The sequence below is a fragment of the Athene noctua genome, chromosome 1, assembly GCF_965140245.1.
Source record: "Athene noctua chromosome 1, bAthNoc1.hap1.1, whole genome shotgun sequence".
Taxonomy (NCBI): domain Eukaryota; kingdom Metazoa; phylum Chordata; class Aves; order Strigiformes; family Strigidae; genus Athene; species Athene noctua.
The window spans coordinates 251,490,254-251,505,390 of NC_134037.1; the positions used below are offsets into that span (position 1 = coordinate 251,490,254).

The following is a 15,137-nucleotide window of genomic DNA, read 5'->3' on the forward strand; positions in this document are numbered from 1 at the left end:
TGTCTCTTCTAGTTTGAAGGGAGATCAGGCATAAAACACACTGTTCACAGACAGTCATGGCTGCACAAAACATTAGCCTAAGACTATTCAGTAAACCTGTTTTTTTTTCAACCAGCCAAACATAATATGTATTTATTTTCTAATCTGACTTAAAAATCGGGTACTAAATAGTGTAATCTCTCTTCCAGTCTCCAATTAGTGGAGAATTTGGGTTCTAACTTTCAATAAAGTGGGGACAAAGTCAAAGATATAGGGCAGAGGGAGAACCAGGTGCATTATGAACAGGGCAATACTGAAAGAGAAACTTGATGCAATCATCCAAAACCAGAGAATTCAAAGATCGCAGAGAGTCATGACATTTTAATTTACCTGAGAGAATGAAACCATGGCACAAAAAAAAAAAAAAAAAAGGAAAAAACCCTCACATTTTCTTATGAGACAAGCATATTTTAAGTGCCTGGGGAAAAATGATCATGATTGCCTTCCTTTGTCCCCATGCTTCTCCCCCAGACTGATAATGCCATAAAGAAGCTCTTGAATAAAGCTGAACTGAACATTCAAAAAGCAGCTATTTAAAATGTTAAGAATCTGTAAGTTTGCTCTTGGCCAACTTTATATGGAAGCTAGCCTTAAGAGACACTTGGAAAATAGCCTTGCAGCTTTGTCACGGCATTTTTTTCTGCAGCTGAACATTATCAGATAGAAACAGCTTTTCCCTATGAGTTCTTGTTGAGGCCATGATGTCACCTGCAGCGACTGTAGCATTATTGCAAACATCAATGGAACGTGAAATGTGTGGTCTTAAGGGTGTATGCTTATGAATACAGGCATGTCTGTTCTGAACATATGCTGTATATCCAAAGGACATCTATGATGAATATCTCCCAGGTGATGATTGTATAAAGGACCCTCTGTTCTGAAAGGAACAGCTCCATCACTGAAGCTAAAGAATATAAAACGCTATTAATGATAATTTGTGCTGACATAACACCTTTGTTCTAAAGATATCAGCCATTGTACTAATGTGAGCTTCTCTTACCATCCTTTCCTTGGAAAACTTCATAGTTAAGAACATAGCAGAAAGAAGCTTAGTAAGATTTATCTGTCAAATTGTCCAGCAAGTTTTGCATCCTATTCTCCTTGCAGAATGGGCAGGGGCTTTTATTAACGGATTTTCAGACTACCTCTCTGATTTTGGATTTCTGAAATCATGCTTTCTGGGTACCTTAGAATGCTCATGTCTTCTACTCTAAAAGAAATAAGAATATTTTCCAGGAAAAGTATGTACTGAAAAACGACAACTGAGCTTTAGACAGATTTTTCACATGCTGCCTGAATAAAACCATACAGTACCAGACCTGAGCCTGTGTCCAAGACATCATGGAAAACTCTCCATGGGATGTCATAAGAATATAGTGAGTTTAAAAAGAATAAAGAGACATGGGCATTGTTGCCCATTTCACTTGCTCACAGGATTGGACATCAGAGAGACATATGTCTGTTTTACAGTATGACTGAGGTATTCTGTAAATTCAGTGTTATCAGCAGTCATATTATAAGTTTTGCCAAATGATTAATTTTTCTAGGCATAGGTTGTGTAGTTATATGCTTACTTAAAATTATCAATATTCTTTTAAAAAAAGGAAAAACCTGATAATATGACACAGATGCATGTTATATTCATGATGGGAGAGCATAAAAATCCAATTAATATTATCATCTTAGGTGTTAACCTCTTTATTGTTCTGGGAGGATATTGGCTTTAGGTGATGAAAATAGTATTGCTGCAGAGATAAATAAAGTGAGACCTTTGGATATATAATTTAATCCCCTACTCCTTTTCTACAAAGTATTTAGAATTGATCCCTTTCTAACATAAGATGTAGGACTCATCCTGTTCTGGTGTAGTAAATGCCATGTCCCTGCAGTGCTCACTGCATAGAAGACTCCGTAAAGGTCCCAGGAAAGACAGAGAACGAGAAGGCTTTCTCTTTTGTTCCTTCCTGCCTTCCTCCCTCCCACTCTACCCCTTTCCCCTTCCATTTTCAGACAGTGTCTTAAATTGATTGCTGGGGTGAAAGTTTAACAAGCCATTTGTATTTCGTTTATTTAACCATCACTACCACACACTTGGCTCTAGCTCTGCCCTATTCCACTTCTCAGCCCACTCCTTATTTCTATAGCTCTCTGCTGTTCCCTACCTCCTGTAGCTGTGTCACAGCCTGGACAAAAGCTCCATTTTCAAAGCAGAACAAACCAGTTGTGTCTGAGAGAAGTATTACCTAAATTAGTGCTACTGCTATATTATTTTCAGAGAGCTGTCAGTAACTGAGATAGCTTGTCTGTATCTTGTGATTTCTACCCATAGCAGTTACTTTAGGAATGAGTCTAAACAGATAAGCTTAATTTTTTCCCTACACTTAGATGACTTCCTGTTTTCCAGTGGGTTCTCAGGGCTTTCAGGAGTTCCTTTATTCACATTCTTGGCAAAGAATTGGCTTTGCTCAATGTTCAAAAATGGAAATGAAAAAAACCAAAGAAACCCACACCAGCTCTCAAACCCAGCCACCATCCTTCTGTAATGTTTTCAGATGTGGAGCCTTAAAATGTGGAGAGACTGAAACTATAAGCTTGTCTTATCTTTACAGGCATATAGGTGCTTAAGCTATTAAGTTTGGATGTGAAAACGCCGTGTTCAAGTCCTTCTCTGCTGTGAAGCAGGCTGGATACATGTGTCTCCCATGTTACAGGCAATGCTTGGATCACAGGGCAGTGTTTGTCCTCCTTCTCTCCTCACTTACATGCAATTCTCTATCCTCCTCCTCCCCTGCACATTACTTTTCTGCACAATGGCCAAATACCTGATGTCTGTAGTGATTTCAGATATACGAAAAAACATATGACATCTAGTTTTAATGCAAACTTTTTATACCTTGCTCTTGTAGTCACTGCCTGTTAACATGACTTACCTGCCAAATTTTTTTAACTTTTTCTTTTTACTTTTTTTTTTCTTTTTTTTTTTTTTCTGTTGGGCAATATTGAAGAAGTTCACAAAGGTTTTCTGTGAATTCTTCATCAAAATTTGTACATAAGTTTTGCTCTGGTTATTTTTAGTATTGACAGATTTAAACTTTATTGCTCAACCGGATATAATTTTGTGGACCTTTGTCTTATCTTTCAGGCAGAGCATCCTTGATAGGTGCTGAAGTTTTGAGGTTTACTATTGGCTGCATTCTTTTTCTCCTTGCAATATTTCAACCTTGGAAGCTCTCAGACAGAGCCTTTCAAGACAGTAAAAAGGCTCATTCAGTGTTTAAAACATAAATAAAGTAACAGACATTTTCTACATAGTCTTTTAAAGAAAACAACTATTAAATTATCCTGTGACTTTTTAAAAGGCTTCTGTTAAACTGTCAAACTCTTTTTAGGCTTTCTATCATCCTTTTTCAATTCAATGCTTTTTGTGTGTGAAAGGAACAGATGATCAACATTTTAGAAAAACATTATTTGAGAATACAATGCAAACCTATTTGTGCAATAGCAGAATCTAAAATTGTAACCTTGCCGGAGTCCACTATTTGAAAGTCTCTAGTTTTCAGTGACAAATGCCAGGTTCTGCTGTTTCAGAGGTTTCTGGGTAACACCTGCATAGAGCTACATCAAGTATTGCTCCACTTGTGTAACTGTTCTTCCAGGTGCTACCCGACTTACAGAAGAGGATGGGACTGTATCTGTAATTTATTAAAACCTCTTCATTGTCAACTGTGTTGATACTGTAGGTTTATTACACAGTTTTGATAAGAAATGACGTCTTCTGTGGAATCCTTGTATGTATCTGTCTTGCTCTCTTGGGGTTGGCTAATGTTCTTTTTGGGTTGGGATTCTGCAGAGATGTAGATGGAGCTGAAGTCCCGTAATTCAGGACAAAGTGGGAAAAGAGATAGGATGGGGGCTGGGACCCAAGACTGCAGTGGTAGAGTCCAGAATAACACCTGAGCTGAGGTGGCTGATGTAACTGTTGTTTTGTCAGGATACAAAACCTACTTCATCTGGGAGTCTAGCCCTGACTGTCTTTAAAAAGTAAAAATTGATACTTTTGAAAACATATTGGGAAGTCGAAAGTGGTATTGGGGTAAATATACTTCTATTTTCTTTATAATATTATTTTGATTACAATGTAGTAAGTATTTATGAGAATATGATTACATATAGTACGATATTTTACTTATTATAATATCCCAGATATAATGTATAATATATTATATAATGAGGAGAGGTGCTATGCTGTACATTGTTCTCACCTACAAGTGGAGGCTGGTGGGGAGTTTGAAGCTCAAGGGCAGCCTTGGCTGTAGTGACCATGAAATGATGAAGTTCAAGATCCTTGGAGCAGTGAAAGGGTGCACAGCAAGCTTGCTACTCTGGATTTCAGGAGAGCTGACTTTGACCTCTTCAGGGATCTGCTTGGCAGAGTAACATGGGATAAAGCCCTGGAGGGAAGAGAGGCCCAAGACAGCTGGTTAATTTTCAAGGATCACCTCCTCCAAGCTCAGGAGTGATGCATCCCAATGAAGAGGAAGTCAGGTAAGAATGGCAGGAGGCCTGCATGGATGAACAAGGAGCTCCTGGGCAAGCTCAAACATAAAAACGAAGCCTACAGAGAGTGGAAGCAAGGACAGGTAGCCTGTGAGGGATACAGAGAAGCTGTCTGGGTAGCCAGGGATCACAGGGATCACAGGTCAAAGTCCTGACAGAAATAAATTTTGCCAGGGATGTCAAGGGCAACAAAAAAAGCTTTTACAGGTACATTGGTGATAAAAAGGGAAACTATGAGCCCTCTCTGGAAGAAAACAGGAGACCAGGTTACTTGATATATCGAGAAGGTGGAAGTACTCAGTGACTTTTTTGCCTCAGTGTTCACTGGCAAGGGCTCCAGCCACACTATCCAAGATGCAGAAGATAAAGACAGGGACTGGGGAATGAGGAACCACCCACCATAGGAGAAGATCATGTTTGAGATCATTTAAGGAACTTGAAGATGCATAAATCCATGGGATCTGATGAGATTCATCTGTGGATCCTGAGGGAACTGGCAGATGAAGTGGCTAAGCCACTGTCCATGATATTGAGAAGTTGTGGCAGTCTGGTGAAGTTCCTGCTGACTGGAAAAGGAGAAACATAAACCCCATTTTTTAAAAGGGAAAAAACAAAAACCAAGGGAACTACAAGCTTGTCAGTCTCACCTCTTGCCTGGCAAGATCATGGAACAGATCCTCCTCGAAACTGTGCTAGGACACATGGAAAATAAGGAGTGACTGGTGACAGTCAACATGGCTTCACTAAGGGCAAATCATGCCTGACAAATTTGGTGGCCTTCTACGATGGGATTACAGCACTGGTGGAGAATGGAAGAGCAACTGACATCATCTACCTGGACTTGGACTTGTGCAAAGCTTTTGACACAGTCCTGCACGACATCCTTCTGTCTAAATTGGAGAGATATGAATTTGATGGAGGGACCACTTAGTGGATGAGGAATTAGCTGGATGGTTGCACTCAAAGAGTTGCTGTCAATGGCTCAATGTCCAAGTGTGGGAGGTTGACAAGTGGCATACCTCAGGGTTCAGTGTTGGCATCAGTGCTGTTTAACATCTTTGTGGGCAGCATGGACAGTGGGATTGAGTGCACCCTCAGCAAGTTTGCTGATGACACCAAGATGTGTGGTGCGGTCGACACACTGGAGGGCAGGGATGTGCCATCCAGAGGGACCTGGCCAGGCTGGAGAGGTGGGCCCGTGCAAACCTCATGAAGTTCAACAAGACCAAGTGTAAGGTCCTGCACATGGATGGGGGCACTTCTAAGCACAAATACAGGCTGGGCAATGAGTGGATGGAGAGCAGCCCTGTGAAGAAGGACTTGGGGGTGTTAGTGGATGGAAAACTGACTATCAGCCAGCAAGGTGCACTCTCAGCCCAGAAAGCCAACCGTGTCCTGGGGTGCATCAAGAGAAGTATGGCCAGCAGGTCGAGAGAGGAGATTTATCCTCCTCTATTCCACTCTCGTGAGACCCCACCTGGACCACTGTGTCCAGCTCTGAGGCTCCCAGCAGAAGAAGGACATGGACCTGCTTGAGTGGGTCCAGAGAAGGGCCATGAAGAAGATCAGGGGCTGGAGCTCCTCCCCGGTGATGGCAGGTTAAGGTAGTTGAGGTTGTTCAGCCTGGATAAGAGAAGCCTCTGGGGAGAACTTGTAGCAGCCTTCCAGTATTTAAAGGGAGCTAGAGGAAAGATGGGGAGCGACTCTTTATCAGGGAGTGTACAGGTAGAATGAGAGATAACAGTTTTAAACTGAAAGGCAGTAGATTTAGGTTAGAAATAAGGAAGAAATTATTTCCTGTGAGGGTGGTGAGACACTGGCACAGGTTGCCCAGGGAAGCTGTGGCTGCCCCCTCCCTGGCAGTGTTCAAGGCCAGGTTGGACGGGGCTTTGGGCAACCCGGGCTAGTGGAAGGTGTCCCTGCCCATGGCAGGGGGTTGGAACTGGATGAACTTTAAGGCTCTTTCCAACAAAAACCATTCTATGAGTCTATAATCCTATAATTAATCATAGAGTATTTCTAATAATGTTTTATCTTATAGAAACACACCATGTCAGGTGGGAAGCAGATTTCATGTTGATTGAGGAAAAATTTTCCATCCTTGTAAAAATAAAGTATGAATTTTAGAGTTGAAGAAAAGTTCCAGTGAAAAATCTGTGATTTGGGAGCAACAACAAAACTAGTCTGCAGAACTGCAAAATCAGGGAAAAAAAAAATGATAAAAACTTGAAAAGTTAAAAGTGTTGCAAATTTTCAGAGAGACATTACCTTTGTTTCAATTTTCCTTCCATTTTTATATAAAGCAACAAATGTTTGAAAAAAAAGTGAATATTTTGTTTTGGTTTGACCTGAATGATTTACTTGTTCAAAGCATGTTTTTATGGACCTGCCTGTGCAGAGCATAATGCATTATTTACAACTTGGTACTGTGTATTGTACTTCAAAAACAGGTCTACATTGGGATCTCACAAGATTGGCTCAAAAAATATAGACCAAACTGAAATGGATTAAAAAAAACCCAAACCAACAAACACAGTAATAGGCAGGATGACCTTTGGGGACATGCAGTTCATTTTCTGTCAGTAAATTCAGATACTGAGGATACCTTGTTCAGGATACTGAGGTATAGCAGAAAAGCTGTAAAGCCGGCTTAAACACAGAGGGGGCTTTAGCAGAATGTTGTTCTATAGTAATCTTATCTTTTTTTTTTTTTTTTTTTTTTCCCCAACAGAACTGAATGTTAATTAACTTTCAGTGATTTATGGTCATAAGTTCTTCTGCAAGTGCTATATGTTTTTTCTCACAGATCTGAATAGGCTGAAGTTGGCAGAATAATGAATTCTCATGTGCTATGTTAAGCATATAGAGCATTGTTTGCAAGATGAGGGTGTTATCAGCTGTACTCACTAAAGCAACTCACCAAAATCAATCAGAGTTCACAACTAGAAACTACAAACTCAGTCCCAACACTGGTACTGGCCTCAGATCGCTAATAGTTGGGATTTATTTGTTCTCAGTGTGGAGTTTACCTCAAACATAGTCCTGAGCTTCCTAGAACCAGAAAAATAAACGAAGTAAGAAGGCAGTCGGAACATTGCTGCCAGATCAACATTAATTTTATTAATAGAGTCATTCCCTTACTATTTCCAAATACTGTATTATAAAAATTAAAGCTTAGATGCACTTTTCATCTGAAAGTTTCAGATTTCTGTGCCAATAAGCTCAACATGGAATTAAATCCCTTTTTTACAGATTGTTTTTACAAGAGCTATTTATTTTTATGTTGAAATTACCTTTTAGGTACCTTGCAAAATTTAAGGACAGCTGTAGTCATATAAAAATTAAACATCATTAACCCTAAACTACCTATGAAGCTGCCCTCATCAAGCTGTCTGATGAACAACAATTTGTCATGCAGAAGTATTGTGCTGCCCTATTTTATCTTTTTCTAAGAAACTCCTAGATAATTTCATCTGTCTTTTAACTTTTATCAGCTATAAAGAAAGCTGGCATTTGTCATTTTTCAGGCTACTCCTAATGCACCATGACTTGCTTTCATAATGAGTCAGGCTAAAGCTTTGTCCCACTGAAATTATTTAACAGACCTCAAAACTAAAGCTCAAATGCTGTTGTGAATTTGCTGACACTTCAACACATTCAGTAACTGCAGGCAGTCTGTCCAGATCAAGCACCTTAATTCCATCACATCTAATGACTCCTCATTAAGAAATTAAAAGGAAAAGTCTCTTGTGCTAGGCAGAAGGCTATGAAACACGCTTCAGTATTAAATATGTATATATACTATATATAGAGTATAAATTGTAAGTATTTATGTATGTGTATATATATACACACACATATAGGAAAATGAAATCAAGAAACTTGAAAATATGAAGTACATCACATAAATACAATCGAAGTGTATTTCATTCATGACTGACTTCCAGGCTTAGGAAATGAAGTCAGAAATATGTAATAGCTGTAAGATATTTCACTTCATTTTAAAGGTCTCTAAATGATGGAAAATGGTTAGTGTTGTGTTGATTGCTATTCTCCTTTCAGTTGCCCATTTAAATTCAGTAATATTATACCTGTCTGTGCCTGCTACTTGAAATAAGAACTTATCTATTCTGCTTTGCCTGTTATTGCTTTCCAGTATTCTGGTAGAGCTGAGAATTCTCAACTGACAAGTCCCATTGTGCTTAGTTCCACGTAAGCCTCCAGTAAGACATCTCTCCCGCCCTAAAAGTTCATAGACTAAATGACAAACTGACAAAAAATAGGTTGAATAAAATATCTTCCATGTTTTATGGATAGGGAGAAAGGTTAGCAGAAGGAAATGTGACTTGCTTCTCAGTGCACACAGCCAAATCAAGAACTGACTTTAGATCTCCTGTTTTCCTAGTGCCATCACTACAAGACCTTCAATCCTACCTTTGATTTAACTTTCTTTTATACTTTCCCCGTGCACCTGCTGTTCAATATCAGGGGTTCAGATTCTACAGAATGACAAGGTGAGCATACAAATGTGCAAGGTTGTAGATGTAACCAAGATAATTAACACAGACAGGCATGCTCAGCATATTTTTACTTTTTTTCTTCACAGGTAACAGCTTTCTTGCCTTTGAATTTAAGAACAGGTAGCATGTATTCTTACTGCAATTAACTGACGAATACATTCTCCCCCCAAGAGTTTCTTCTTTGCCTAGAAACCTGCTACTATGCAACCTAAATATGTATATTCAAAATAAGGGAAAGAATAAAGAGACAGACAGAAGGGGTGTGGGGGGGTTGGGGGGTGGGGAGGAACTCGCTGTTATGTATCAGCTACAGTATTTGTATTCTGAATTTATTCTTTTAACCTCGCTTGAAATCCTGGAGAAATTGGGTGCTTCAGTTAAAACTGACCTTAGGCAGTTTCAAATCACATGATGATTATTTGTTCAGAAGTTCACTAAAGGTCCGTCTGACTGTGGCAGTATTACAGGAGGTCATATTTTGTCAAAGATGAACTGTTCTTGAACAATTTTTACAATTTATTGGGCAGAAATAAGCTCTCCATCAATATCAACAACATACCTTCTTTTTTCACATATTTCTCTTAAATTGTTCTCTGTTGTTTTTTTCATCACTATTTCTTGAAGATTTTACAAGAAAATGCCACATTTTTCTCAATAATAGAGTTCTCCATGTCTTCTGTTACAGTACAGCAAAACTGTGATAGGTTCTAATATCTTATGACATTCTCAGATTTTTAATTTTACAGTGTGAAGATCTGGGACCAAGCAGAGCAACAGGTAATTGCTATTTTCAATGTATCTGGAAACTTTAAGCAGGACATAGACCCATTGTGCTGGAACCTGAACAAGTATTTGGTAAGTTTCTGATTCAGTTGCAGTTTGAAATTGTGAGGTAATCATCCAAAGAATGAAAATATACAATAAATCTCTAAAAAACAAAAGAAAAAAAAAATAAAAAGAATAATTAGATTGTTTTAGAATAAGACTATAGGGGTTTTTTGGCAAAAGCTGAGAGACTATTCTTGTCAGACATGTTTAATCCCACAAAAAAGGACTTTCCTCTTTGTTTTGTTTGTCAAGAATGTAAAATGGTAGAGACATATGAAAGCTGTTGCAATGTAAGCATCAGTAAATTGAAATCTAAAGATTTTTCATAGCTGGCCATCTGAGGCTGCTCCATCAAGACTAAGCAGATGCTCTGGGTCAAGCTTTTGTAACAAAAATAAACATCTTTCATGCAGACTATTCTTTCTTTTTTTTTTTTTCTTTTTTTTTTTTTTTTTTTTTAATTTTTTGGTTGTCATTCTCATTTTACAGTAAAGTATTTTTCAAAATTCTCTGTGACAAAGTCCCAGATCCAGAAACCCTGGAAACCCAGTCTCTGTATCACAAGCAAAACAGTGGTTTTAGTGGGCTGCTGAGGAATTAGTCGAGAAATAAAACCTGAATTCTACTGGTACTTTGCCTGAAGAGAACTGTTACTATGAAATATTTCAAATTTTAAGAACTCCTGGATAGTTAAAAAAATGTTTCATTATAATTTTTCCAACCAACCTTGCTACTTAGGGGTTTTTTATGGGAAAATAAATGAAAACTAAATGAAAGCCTCCTTCCTAAAAGGAACTAATGAAACAAAGAAATGTCCAGAAAAAGTAATATCTATTTTTCTAACACCCTGATGTAACACTCTCAAATCATGTACATTTATTATTGGCCTTACTTTTAGCATTGTGCCTCTGGCAGTATTCATTTTTTGTTCCAGAAAGTTTAGATCAAAGGAGACACAAGACTCATAGAGGAAGAGTTTTAGAGATGTGTCCTTCAAAAAATGCATTAAGACAACAAATGAGACAAATATGTGAAGTAATACATTGTTAAAGAAATAGAAAGTGCCCTACACTGTAGTGCGGATATGAGGAAACACAACAAAATAGAAAAATTCAGACTGAAACAAACTATTCTTCCCTAAGAGATGATTGTGGAGCTCATTACCACAGGATATCAACAAGACAAGAGATTAGTGGGATTCAAAAGAAGGTGAGGAATGCACATGAACTAGAAAAATAATTATATCAGTAATTAACAGTTTTAAAAGGAGCAGAAACCTAATTCTGCAGGAGTTAAAATTGAACTGGACTTAGAAAAGAGACCTTTCCTGATGGCAATTAGCCTCTAATTGTCTATTATGGGATTTTTCTGAAATCACTCAGTGACACAGCAAGCTAATGGACAACATCAAACCACAGGTCTTATCCAGCATAGTGTCTGGTCTTATCATATTTAGAAGACTACAATTTTTCTCAATTCAGTTACCACTATGTGGCTGAAATTGTGATGTGTAAACAATTTTTAGGCACTAAGACTTTGGAGGTTTTTGCTACAAATCTTTCTGTATTGCAGAAATTATTCTTCATGGTAATTATTGGCTGGATTAAGAAAGGAAAAAAAAAAAAAAGAAGAATTATAGCTATACTAAGTGCAATGCTTCTTTCTTTTTCATCAGAAAGAATAGAAACATTTGTACTACTTTCGCTAGCCCACCTGCAGTTTTTTACACCTGAATCATGTCCTCTTGTCTTTTTTGTCTTCCTTGAATAAATAGTCCAAGACTCTTCGGTCTCTCCCTGTAATGCTTCTCACATTCCTCTGTTTGCAGTAGAATGATATAAAAGAAAATGCTAGTCCTCACTCCTCATTCTTTTGTGTAATTGTATTGCAATATTTTTGGTATTTCCTACCCCTGTTCTTTGCTGACTGTAGTGGGTTTTTTGTCTTTCAGCCACTATTGAAAGCTAGGTTTGCAAAATGGCAAAAAGCATAGTCAGTGGGATGAACTATTGAAAATGATGCTGAGAAATATCTGGATTTAAAAAAAAAAAAAAAAAAAAAAGTTTTTAATGTAACAGATAAGAAGTTCTTTGGCACATGCCACCACAAAGGGTTTACACATGTGTTTAAGGTCATATGTGAGCACGTCTATATCTTCAGTGGTATAAATAAAGGACAAATGCCAGATTCTGCACCTGGCATGGTATAATCCTGGATGTACATATAGACTAGGGGACAAGAGGCTGGAGTGTGGCCCTTCAGAAAGACATCTGAGGGTTTGAGTTGGTGGTAAACTCACTGTGAATCAACAGCGTGCCCTGGCAGCTAAAAGGGTCAGTCGTGTCCTGGGGCACATTAAACACAGTATAGCTAACTGGTGGAAAGAAGTGATTGTCCTGCTATACTCAACATTAGTGTGGGCAATTTTGGGCTCCACAGTATAAAAATATTAGGATGTGTCTAAAAGATGGCAAGAAGATGGTGAAAGGACTAGAGGGCATGATTTATGAGGAGTGGCTGAGGATACAAGGTTTGTTCAGGTTAAAGAATAGGAGACTGAGGGGTTATGTCATTGCTGTCTACAACTTCCTCATGAAGGGGAGCAGAGAGGGAGCTGCTGATCCCTTCTCTCTGGTGTCCAGTGATAGGATGCAAGGGGATGGCTTAAAGCTCTGTCATGGGAAGTCCAGGCCAGATATTGTGAAAAACTTCTTCACTGAGAAGATGGTCTAACAGTGAAACAAGCTCCCCATGTAGGTGCTCCATGGCCCCATGCCTGTCTGTGTTCAAGAAGCGTTTGGGCAATACTCTTAGATACACGGTTTAACTTTTAAGTTGCCCTGTGTAGAGTCAAGAATTAAACTCAGTGACCCTGGTGGGTCCCTTCTGACTCAGGATATTCTATCGTTTTATGATTCTATGATATGATGAAGTGATTTTTGAATTAAATTCACAAGGGTGAAAGCTGAATGGAAAAAAGACTGGGAAAGACAGGAGTCTAAGTAGATAACTTATCTGAGTAACATGTTTAAGACATTTATCAAAACCTTTCAATTCATGATAAGGAGGGAGATTAAAATGTATATATTTAAACCCATTGAGAGAAATTAGCATTCTTGTAACTTCACCTGCTGTTCTCTTTTCGAAATAACACCTGTTATTCATGATATAAGCTTTACAAAAGTCATTGCTTTCAGATAATAGCAGCATAAATTCATCTGTTCTTCTTCAGGCTCCATTTCATGTTTTACTTAATAAGAATACCACAGCATTTTTAAATTTTTTTTTACTGAATTCCCACATAATTCTTTCTTCTGCAGCAAAGATCAATCAATTGGCATGACATTACTCTTGATACCAATACCATATCATTCTGTAAAAAAAAAATCATCTTTGAACAAGGCCATAAGTCCTCTTGTTCAATTAGTTCCATAGAGATAATGGTTAATGAGATCAAGAAATGCTTGTGCAAAGGAATAGCTCCAGGGAGCTATTCATTTGAATAGAGTAAGGGGCATATCTGGGGCTATTGCATACTCCTTTCAGGGACAACTCTTCTTTCTTTTTGAAGATAGAAACGTGATTTGCTTTGAAATCTATTAAGACAAACATCTTTCAGAGGCTGTGAATTTGATCAAGAAAGGCAGAAAATCCCTACATATTTTATTTGTATTTTGTTGCATGAATTGCAGTTATTACTGCCCCTGACTGATTTAATTTACAGTATTTTTCCTATACTTCAGAGTATTCTATACATTCAAAATACGTTGGTGTGCTTAGTAGGCTCATAATTCAGGCTGGAAGGGATCTCAGGGGGTCTCCGGTCCAATCTCCTGCTCACAGCAGGGTCTGCTATGGGATTGGACCAATTTGTATCCAGTCATGTCTTGAAAAACTTGAAGGATGGAGACTGTACTGCCTCTCTCGGCAACCTGCCATGGCTTGACACTCCTCATGGGGAACAAGTTTTTCTGTACAGCGAGTCTGAACCTTTCATCTTTATACTAACGTCCATTGTCTTTTATGAAGAGCATGGATCCAACCTCTTGATTACTCATCATAGGTACTGGGGGATGCTATTATGTTCCCTGAAGCCGTTCTGCTTCCAGCTGACCCAGCCCAGCTCCCAGAGCCTTTCCTCACAGGAAAAGTCCTCCAGCCCTCACAATCTTGGTGGTGTCTCCTGAACTCCCTCCAGTTTACCAATATCTTTCCTATACTGGGGACCCACAGCTGAGCACAGTATCCAGCTGCAGTCTAGCATGTGCTGAGTTAAGGGGTTATTACCACACAGAAGAAGAGACTAGTGGTTTGATTTAACAGTGGAACAGTGCTACCTGCCTCCTTACTTGAACATGTGTATTTGAGGATTATTTTGGTTTATGGATAATCATAGCTGCATCATCACAAAATGGCCTGCTCTGTGGGCCTGTATTCCATCCTGAATATACTGGTACCAGGCCTTCATAACCTTTAATGGAAAATCTCAAACATGTGGATTAGGGCTTTCTGTTTGATTTTTTTTTTTTTTTTTTTTTTTGTGAAAAATTATTGAACTTTGACATATCTAATCTATATCTCTGCCATAATCCATCTGATGCTCATCTCAGGTGTTTTAAAAATTCTGTTTTACATAAATAAGTGGAGACATAAGAATACAGTTATGGCTAGTATTTTCTGGGGAGCCTAATATAATTAAATATTTACATTCAGCAGGGTTTTAAAGTCCTTGCCATATCTTGAAAATTTTCCAACCTATTTTCTCACCATCTCTCTCTGTCTTCTCTCTCTGCCCTTTTTTTGGCATATCAAAGTCCATGTATTTGGAAATTATAATTTTCAGAAGGGATATCTATTTGCCACCACCCTTTAAAGTTCATGAAACAGAAATCTAAAGAAAGGGAATATTCTCTTCTTAAGGGAAAATAATATAATTCTATACACTGTGGGCTGAACTTTGCTTTCCATTGGATCCTTATGTTTCAAATAGGTGGATGTTGGAAGCTATCATGACTTGAAGGCAGTTGTGGTCTCCACAGAATATGATTTTATTAGTAGAAATTCATGAAGGAAAGATATAGTTTTACTCATCTAGGGTTTCCTGAAGTTATCTAGTCCTCATTGTTGAATTCCGTGCTTACTCTAAGGTGTCCCACAAAACAAATCAATGAAATTGACATAAACTAAGTATAA

General features: G+C 38.3%; 1 long non-coding RNA gene across 2 annotated transcripts in view; it reads left to right on the forward strand.

Annotated features, from left to right (window-relative positions):
- Positions 1 to 8,999: 8,999 nt before the first annotated feature.
- LOC141973640 (uncharacterized) overlaps positions 9,000 to 15,137 on the forward strand; it is a 42,247-nt gene continuing 36,109 nt past the window's right edge. For both annotated transcript variants that reach the window (XR_012635581.1, XR_012635580.1), the window contains exons 1-2: positions 9,000 to 9,110; positions 9,863 to 9,971. This is a non-coding gene — a long non-coding RNA (uncharacterized LOC141973640). The remainder of the gene's footprint in view (positions 9,111 to 9,862; positions 9,972 to 15,137) is intronic.